Raw genomic sequence first — 9,295 nt, 5'->3', positions numbered from 1 at the left:
GTGTTAAGGACCTAAATAGAATTTCTAAAATATTACATATGGTTGATCTTTAGAGAGTATTAAATGGTAAAAGGAAGGAATTTATATGTATCTCTAATGTACAATACTATAATATTTATTTGAGCATAAAGACTAACTCTAAGTGCAGAAAAGCAGATATGATAAACATATAATTTACTAATAATGTGATAAAATTATATTCAATGAAGATCCCTTAAAGAAAAATTAAAATGTAATAGAAAATATTCATTTCCCATTATTGCTCATCTTACCAGATACACAGAGCCATACCATTGAACTTGCCATCATCCACAAGTGTTCCATTTCCATGTTCATGTAAGCTGGAATTCCTTTTTTCTGATCATGATCTATTATCTTTCTACTTTTCCTTTTGCTTTGCAACTCTAAACCCTGTCCTTAATCTATCCTGTGACCTCCAATCCCTCACTTTTTCAGTTCTTTCACAAACATCCTTCTCTCCCCATCTTGATCATTTGGGGAACTACTTCAACTCTGTATTGTGAGACCTCTGATTATCCCATTACTTCTTCATGCTTTTGTGTAAGGAGATGTGCAAATGGCTAGGTTTTCAGAGCTCTTATTTGATCCTCACAACAAAACTGCAAAGAAGATGCTATTATTTTTCCCATTTTACAGATGAGAAACCTAAGCCTGACCAAAGTGACTGGCCCAGAATTCCACACCTAGTAAGTGTCTGAGGATGGATTTGAATACGCATCTTCCGTAATGCATCTTGTGATTTTTTCAATGCATCAGTTAAATGCCTCAGGTACCTTATATCTTTGTTGAGAAGACCAAGCGAAACAGGTAATGGGGAAGGCTTTATTACCTTTTAGGGAAAATTAATCTATATGTGTGTGTCTGTGTCAGTTCCAGGGCAAATTTAGGGGGAGAAAGTAGGAGAAGCTTGGTAAAGATTTGTCCTTTAACAACCTCAAAATTTTAGCAATAAACTACCTTTTTGAGGCAGTGAAATGGCACAGTGGATGAAGAACCTGACTGAGTCAGGAAAACCTGATCTCAGACACTTACTAGCTGTGACCCTGAGCAAGTCACTTAATCCTATTTGCCTCAGTTTCCTCATCGGTAAAATGAATTGGAGAAGGAAATGGCAAACTATTCTAGTTTTTTTTTTTTTTTTTTGTCAAGAAAACCCCAAACGGAGTCAGGAAGAATCAGACATTGTTATAAATGTGTACAATGGTGAAAAGAACCAGGAGTGTATGAAGTTGGTTTAATTTCAGTTCTTGCAAGAAACGGGTGATCCACCTGGAAGGGGGGTCCTTGGATGGGTCTCAGCTTATAGATGCAGGTATGAGCCTTTTATTAGCTGTCCTGAAGCCCAAAATTCCTTCCCACTCCCCCTATTTGGGCTGGAGATGATGAAATTAACAGATTTCTTGGTCCTCCCATTGCATGTTCCTCCTTGACATGTTCCCCCTCCCTTATCATACAACTCATTTTCAAAAATGACAGAAAACTCCTTTCGGGAGGGGGGGGACTAGTTAATATTAATGAACTCATTAAGCATGTCAGTGCTGACCATTACCTTTAACTCACTGCTTGTTTTTTGTTTTGTTTTGTTTTGTTTTGTTTGATTTTCATCAGTTTTTCAGTTCAGTGTCTCAATTTCTTGCTTTGTAGAACTAAGTCAGCTGAACTAAATCATTTGACATGGCCTTAAATCTTTGTCCCAATATGGAAATACAGTTCTATAGATTGCTCACAGACATGACTGAAACAACTGAACAAAAAATATCCTTGAGCTTGAACAAGTCTATGCTTATTATAATATATTGACTGATTTCTCTAAGAACGCTAGGAGTGAGCTTGTTTTCAATTTGGATTTTGGGGAAGACAGCTGCAGCCCTGGGATAGCTAATGCTCCAGTATTTGACCTTCCTTGTGCCTAGCTTTAAGTAAAGTGAAATTGCTGCTTTAGTGGACCAAAGGGTTCATCTTATATTCAGATATTCAAGTTAATTTGAAAAAATGTCTTATTTAGGGGTGAGAAGGCTTCCCATCTCCAAAAAAATAGATTAAATCAACAGCAAAAATGTACTAGTTAATCTAAGTTTTCCAGAGTTTGAATTTTCTAATTTCATTTCTGCCACTATTTGGATAACCTCCAACAAATCAGTTAATCTTTCTGAGTTACAGTGTGCTAATTGATAAAAAGGAACAACCTCAATACCTTCAGTGGTCTCCAAAATATTTTGATGATGTACCTTATCAAAAAATTTTTAAAATGCATCCCTGTTATGGCATATTTATTTATAAATTATACAAAAACTATACTCTATACACTATAAAACACAAATTTAAACATATAAAAGAAGTGATATAATTAAAATCAACACTTTTTTTAGTTGATTTTGTTTTTTTCTTGGTTCTCATTAATTTTAAAAATAATATTAATGAGAGAAATGTGATTGAATAGACTTTTGAAATATACTTTAACTTATAATTTTATATATATATATGGAGATATACTCTCTAGTTTATTCTGCTCATTCCTTTAGTTCAGGGAAGGGAGCTTTTTTCTACCAAGGGTCATTTGAATATTTATAACATCATGGGTCATATAAAATTATCAACTTATAGAACTCAAGCAGTGGGAGGTTCTTGTACCTAACTTTCTGCTCATCATTGCCTATGGTTACCTTAGCAAATGATTTTGTGAGCCTTGTATGTTCATATGTTTCCCACTCCTGCTATAGATGAATAAATCACGACTCAGAGAGATTAACTGACTTGTCCAAGTGAACATAATGTCAGAGAACTTCAAACTCCCAAAAAAAAAACTTGTCTAATTTTTGTATGTATGTTTGTATGTTTGCGGTTGACTTTATTTATTTGGTGCCAGAAAATATATCACTCCAAAATAAGATTTTTTTTTCAAATTGACTTGAAGGTTTGAATAACTTTTTTATAATATATTTTTGACACCATGTTTTTATATATCTTCCATTCACTGACATATGCCCTCCTCACCTATTCCAGAGAGTTAGCCCTTATAACAAAGAATAAAAAAAGAGAAAACATTCAACAAAATTAATCTATACATTAACCAAGTCTAAGACTATAAACAAGGTTCTATATCTATAACTATTGTCTTTGGAGCAAAAAGTAATCTTTATCATTTCATGAGCATTCAGCCTTAAATACTTTACTTTGTCTGATTTCCTTTGCTGTAGTCATTGTATATGTTGGTATTTTCCTGGTTCTCCCTCCCTCCTTCCTTCCTTCCTTCCTTCCTTCCTTCCTTCCTTCCTTCCTTTCTTCCTTCCTTCCTTCCTTCCTTCCTTCCTTCCTTCCTTCCTTCCTTCCTTCCTTCCTTCCTTCCTTCCTCCCTTCCTCCCTCCTTCTCTTTTGTTAACTCAACCATATATGGTATCCTCTTCACCAGTTCTTTCACCCACAACCAAAGTTCCTGTCTTCCACCTATCAAATCTCAACACCATCCATAAAGGCGGACCTCCCTGCCCCTATCAAATGGTTTTCGTGGTTCCATTATAATGTAGTTTAAAGCCTAAAAATGACGTTCACCTTTTCTTTGGGCTCTTTTACATTATTTTCCATGATTTTCTAAATTGTTTATTTCTCCAAATGAATTTCATGATTATTTTATCTAGCTCTATACACTATCCCTTTGGTAATTTTATTTGTGTAGAATAAAATCAGTAAATTTATTTTAGTAGTATTTTCATTTTCATTATATTGGCAGGTCCATGGGCATTGAATATTCTTCTAGTAATTTAATGTTTTTTTGTTTTTGTTTTTGTTTTTTGTTTTTTGCTGAGGTAAGTGGGGTTAAGTGACTTGCCCAAAGTCACATAGCCAGAAAATATTAAATGTCTGAGACCAGATTTGAACTCAGATTCTGACTTTAGGGGTGGTGTGTTCTTTATTTTTTAAGGAACATTTTGTAACAGAAACTTTGTCTTTCATGTATTTTAATAAATATATTCCAAAATATTTTATGAATTTTGTAGTTATTTTGAATGGGATTTCCCTTTCTAGTATTGCCTCTTGGATTAATGTTGATTTTTAGGAGTTATTTTGTAGTCTTATTAATTGTCTCAATTAGTTTCTTTATAAATTTCCTTGAATTTTCTAAGTAAAACATCATGCAATTAGCAAATAGGAATAGTTTTGCTTCTTCTTTGTCTATTTTATGTCTTTAATTCCCTTGTTTTTTGTTGTTATTGATAGAATCTTTAGATTCATATCAAGTATGGTAGACAGAGAGCATCCTTGCTATGCTATATTTATTAGAAAAGCTTCTAGTACACATCCTTGGGCTTTAGGAGATAAACATTTTTTATTGTATAAGTTCTTAAAATAAAATTCTCTGTGTCTATGCTTTCTAGAATTCTTTTAGCATAAATAAATGTCATACTCTGTCAAATTTTTTTTCAGTCACTGAGATAAAGTTTTCTATATATTTTTTGTTTTAATAATAATAATACCTATAGTACAATGGATAGAATGCCAGGCCTGGAGTCAGGAAAACCAAAATTCAAATCCAACCTCAGAGACTTTATTAACTGGGCGATCCTGGACAATTACTTGACCTTATTTGACTCAGTTTCCTCTTCTGTAAAATGAACTGGAGAAGGAAATGGCAATCTACTCCTGTATTTCTGCCAAGAAAAGTCCAAATGGGGTCAGAAAGTATCAAATACAACTGTAGTGATAACAATATAAATCCATCAGAACTAGGAGTCTACTCTAACAACCATCAACTTATTGTTTTTGTAGTTCTTTTACAATTAGTTCTATTTCTTTTTTTTTTTTTGAGATAATTGTTTATAATTGTACTTGATATTTTCTATTTGTTTGAGCATTTTATGGTTTTTAAGAATGATCTTCTATTTTTTTTTTCAGTTTTTTCGGCATATAACTGTGTTTATATATATACAACACTTATTCTTGCTTGTGGTTTTTACACCTAAGGGAGTGGTGTTTGAGAAGAACATTATGGATGAGGATTTTTAATTTTAAAGATCTATTCCATGCTATCTTGTAGATTTCTTTCTTTTCCTGTGAATATAGTTTTATCTCTCATGAATAATTCCTTTTTATACCCCCCCACTCCGTTGACTTTTAAAAGTTAGTGATAATTGGAGAAAAAGTCTAGTCTTCCATCTTAATGCTTAAATCATCTGAAAGTTCCAGCTTCATTTCTATGAAGACTCAAAGCTCTAGTTCGAAATTCAGTTTATTTAAGTACTCCAATGTAGTGACCATAATAAATGAAAGAGCTCATGCTCATGCAGATCCAAACGGAAGAAATATAATGCTTGCTATGTTTATTAAATTATGATATTCAATTTCTCAATCCCACTTACCAGATTACATAAAGGTTTTTGTTGAATTTTTTCCAGGAAATCTCCATCTTCCTTGATGCCATAACTTAATCATACCCTGCTGCATTATTATATTCTGAACAAATATATTCAAGACCCATTGAAACTCTATGTGGAAGATTTTTAAATGACAAGAAAATTCTGTTTCCATCTTTTAGTTTTGCAGCTTTAAAAGTTTTTATAGGTAAGACTTCATGCTTGGCAGTAAAAGCTTAATTTTTAAATGCTTTGGTAATCATGATAATTTTATACTATTGGTAGCAATATCCTGAGAAACAATATTCTTGATAAAAGTTTGTTGTTAATAAGACTAAATGTAAATCCACATTTCATATAATGTTCTTGATTCTAGTATTCTTTGTTTTATTTTGAGCCAACTGATTATTCAATCAATATTGATTCTATTTATACTAATATATGTGCCTGTTCTCTCCCCTGTTAGAATGTATATTTCGTGAGGAAAAAGGATTGCTTAATTCTTTGTGCGATCCTGAGTTACTTAATCTCTGTGTGCCTCAGTTTCCCTTCTCTGTAAAATGGGGATAATAATATCACCTACTTCCCAAGGTAATGCTGAGGATCCAGTGAGAAAATTATTGTGAAGTTCTTAGCACAGTGTCTGGCACATATTAAGCATTATATAAATGTTAAGTATTATAATTATTTGTAATTGACCACAACACATGATTAGCACTTAATATATCTTTATTGATTTATTTCTTCTAAAGAGAAACTCACATCCTAGAAATAATGGTCATATAATTTTATGTGAAAGGGCAAGTTCAAAATATTTTCAAGCTAACTCAATATATCAAAGGACAGGAATATGGCTACGCTCAGAGGCAAAACATTGAGCTGACCCCTGTAGGTATATGAACTCTGGACTCTAGGTTCTGTTCCATCCCTAAGATCCTGGGGTGCTATTAATTATTCTGTATCATCTGCACATCTGTACGCTTAAGGCGTTGTTAGTTCTGCTCCTAAGGAATCTGATGCTTCCTTCCTCCTACTAACCAGATTGCAACTTTGCATATAATGGGGAAATTTTGAGAATTTTTATGGGTAAAACTATTTCCTCCCATTCTTTTATTGGAACATGTCTTGTCAGGAAGGGCGTTTTTTTTTTGTTTGTTTGTCTGCTTTTTAAGGGTTATCCATTTGGGAGAAGAAGTCATCCTATACAAGATGACCCGAGGAATCATGTTTTCATAGAGCATGATAGAATTGGTGTTTTGGGGAACCATGCACTTTCTGAGCTGAAAGAGGCACTAATCTACCCCAGCCCATTCATTTAATAGATGAGAACACCCAAAGGGGACTTGTTCAAGGTGAATATTACAGTGTCTAGATTCCTGCTAGAGCTTCCTGGAGAATTCTGTCTTCTCTGTTGCTTTAAAGGTAAAGGATCCTCAATTAATCAGCTAATAAATATTTATGAAGCATATACTATGTGCCAGGTGCTGTGCTAGGTGCTGGAGATACAAAACAAGGCAAAAACCAGCAAAGAGCTCACAATCTAAAGGGGAAGATAAGATGCAAGCAGATATATCAAGATATAGTAAGCAAGCAATATCCAAGGTTAACAATAGCAATGACAAAACTAACATTTATATAGCATTTTCTATATGCAAGGCACTTTGAAACCTTGAGAGATAGGTGTGATTATCCCCCTTTTAGAGATGAGGAAACTATGGAAAACAGTTAAATGATTGCTAGTAAATGTCTGACTTGGGCAGATCTTCCTGATTCCAAGCCCAAGGTCACATAGATTTGAACTCATGAAGCTGAGTTTTCCTGACCAGTGGTTTTTTTATTTTTTATTTTTATACATCTTCTGCATTTTTAAGTATAGTCCTTCAGTGGTGGGCAAGGACAGCTAAAGTTAGTGCCATTGCCTAATCTTTCCAGTTAGGCTTTTTGTCCCCATAACCTCAGCTTTTTGCAGGAAACAGATGCACGATGGAGAAAAGAATATGGCCAGGTGCATAGTCAAAATACCCTATCACTCCCTTCAGTTCCCAGAGGACGTTCACTTTTAGGTCTCACCCTTTCCCAAGAGATATAGGAAAGCATCAGAGCATTCCATGGCAGGGAGGTCCTCTGGTTCCAATATTGTGATATGGTCAATTCATCTTCTGCAGTTACATCTCCCAGCATTGTATAGTCATGTATTTCTGGTCCTTTGCTGGGCTTCTGTTATGGCAAATGAAGAGAAGAGAAAAACCTCAGACTTAAGGCTTTGTTTCTCTGGTTTAAGGAGCAGTAGGAATATACCTTCAATCAAGATAATTCTGGAGCATCAAAAATTTAAGAATGGGGGAAAAGAAGGGAGGACATTAATTTGATCTTTCAGCAAATCCCAAAGGTACATAAGGTCCTCAGCTCTCCTTGGCAGACTACCAAATGATCAGGTTCTATTTTGAAAAGGCTTCTTGTGAATCTCTACTGCTTGAAGGGAAAGGTCGCTTTGACATCCTGTTTGGCACAAATATAACCTTGAAGTCAAGTCAAATAAAATTTCTAATATGGGAGGAGAGGACATGGAAAAATGGAGAGTTTAGAAAAAAACTTCCTCAAATACCCTTGATTCCTAATATGTCATCCTGAATCCCTTTGATTTGTATAACTTCACTCCATCTCAGCTACATATAAGGATGATCATATGTCTTTTTTATATTTTTAAAATTGGAATTCTAAACCTCTTTCCCACCCTGGTTCTTCTACCACTCATTGAGAAGGCAAATAATGTGATGTAAAGTCATGTAAAATATAATTCCATATTATCCATATTGTAAAAAATTACAATAATAAAGCAAGAAAATAAAAGAAATTTCAAAAAATGCTCCACTCTGTACTTGGAGTTCAGTTCTCTCTCTGAAGGTGGGTTATATTTTTCATCATGAATCCTTTAGAATTATCACCTAAGTAACTCAGTATATATACAGTTGAGGCTTGGAATCAAAAAGATTTGAGTTAAAAACTTTCCTTATACATTCATTCCCTAGTTGCTTGACTCTGGAAAAGTTATTTAATTATGGATTGCTGATCCATTGTATTGAATTAGCAATTGTATTGCTGATAATAGCTAAGTCACAGCTGATCATTGTACAATATTTCTCTTACTGTGTACAATGTTTCCTTGTTCTGTTTGCTTTGCTTTGTATCAGTTCATGTAAATCTTCCCAGTTTTTTTTAATATCATCCTGTTTGTCATTTCTTATACCACAATAGTATTGCATCACAATCATATGTTACAACATGTTCAATCATTCCCCAACTGATAGGCATTTCCTCAATTTCCAATTTTTTGCAACCACAAAAAGAGCTGCTATAAATATTGTTGTGCATATAAGTTCTTTCTCTTTTTCTTTGATCTCTTTGGGGTACAGACCTCGGGGTGATATTGCTGAGTCAAAAGATATATATAGATTTATAGCCCTTTGAGCATAGTTCCAAATTATTCTCCAGAATGATTAGACCATTCACAAGTCCCCCCAAAGTGCACTAATACCTATTATTCAACCTCCCTCTAGCATTTATCATTTTCCTTTTCTGTCATTTTAACCAATTTAATAGATCTGAGGTAATACCTCAGAGTTGTTTTAATTTGCATTTCTTTATTATTGATTTAGAGCATTTTTATAATGACCACTGATAGCTTTCATTTCCTTTTCTACCTATTCATATCTTTCAAGCATTTGTTAATTGAGGAGTAGTTCTTATTTTCATAAATTTCATTATATACTTAAGAAATAGGTTTTTATCAGAGTAACTTTTAGTAAGGTTTTCATCATTTTCTGCTTTCTTGATAATCTTGACTATATTGTTTTTGTGTGTATAAAAATCTTTTCAATTTCCTATACTGTTATAAACGTATTTATTTTACTTCCTGTGATGATTTC

The 9,295-nt window shown here is 33.6% G+C and overlaps 1 long non-coding RNA gene across 1 annotated transcript; it reads left to right on the top strand.

Moving 5' to 3' along the window:
• Window positions 1–661: 661 nt before the first annotated feature.
• On the top strand, window positions 662–8,095 carry LOC141546986 (uncharacterized). Its single transcript, XR_012483483.1, has 3 exons — window positions 662–828; window positions 5,412–5,577; window positions 7,651–8,095. It is a non-coding gene; the product is annotated as an uncharacterized LOC141546986 (long non-coding RNA).
• Window positions 8,096–9,295: the final 1,200 nt, after the last annotated feature.

This window comes from Sminthopsis crassicaudata, chromosome 6 (genome assembly GCF_048593235.1).
Source record: "Sminthopsis crassicaudata isolate SCR6 chromosome 6, ASM4859323v1, whole genome shotgun sequence".
Taxonomy (NCBI): Eukaryota; Metazoa; Chordata; class Mammalia; order Dasyuromorphia; family Dasyuridae; genus Sminthopsis; species Sminthopsis crassicaudata.
This window is presented reverse-complemented; position numbering and strand designations above follow the sequence as displayed.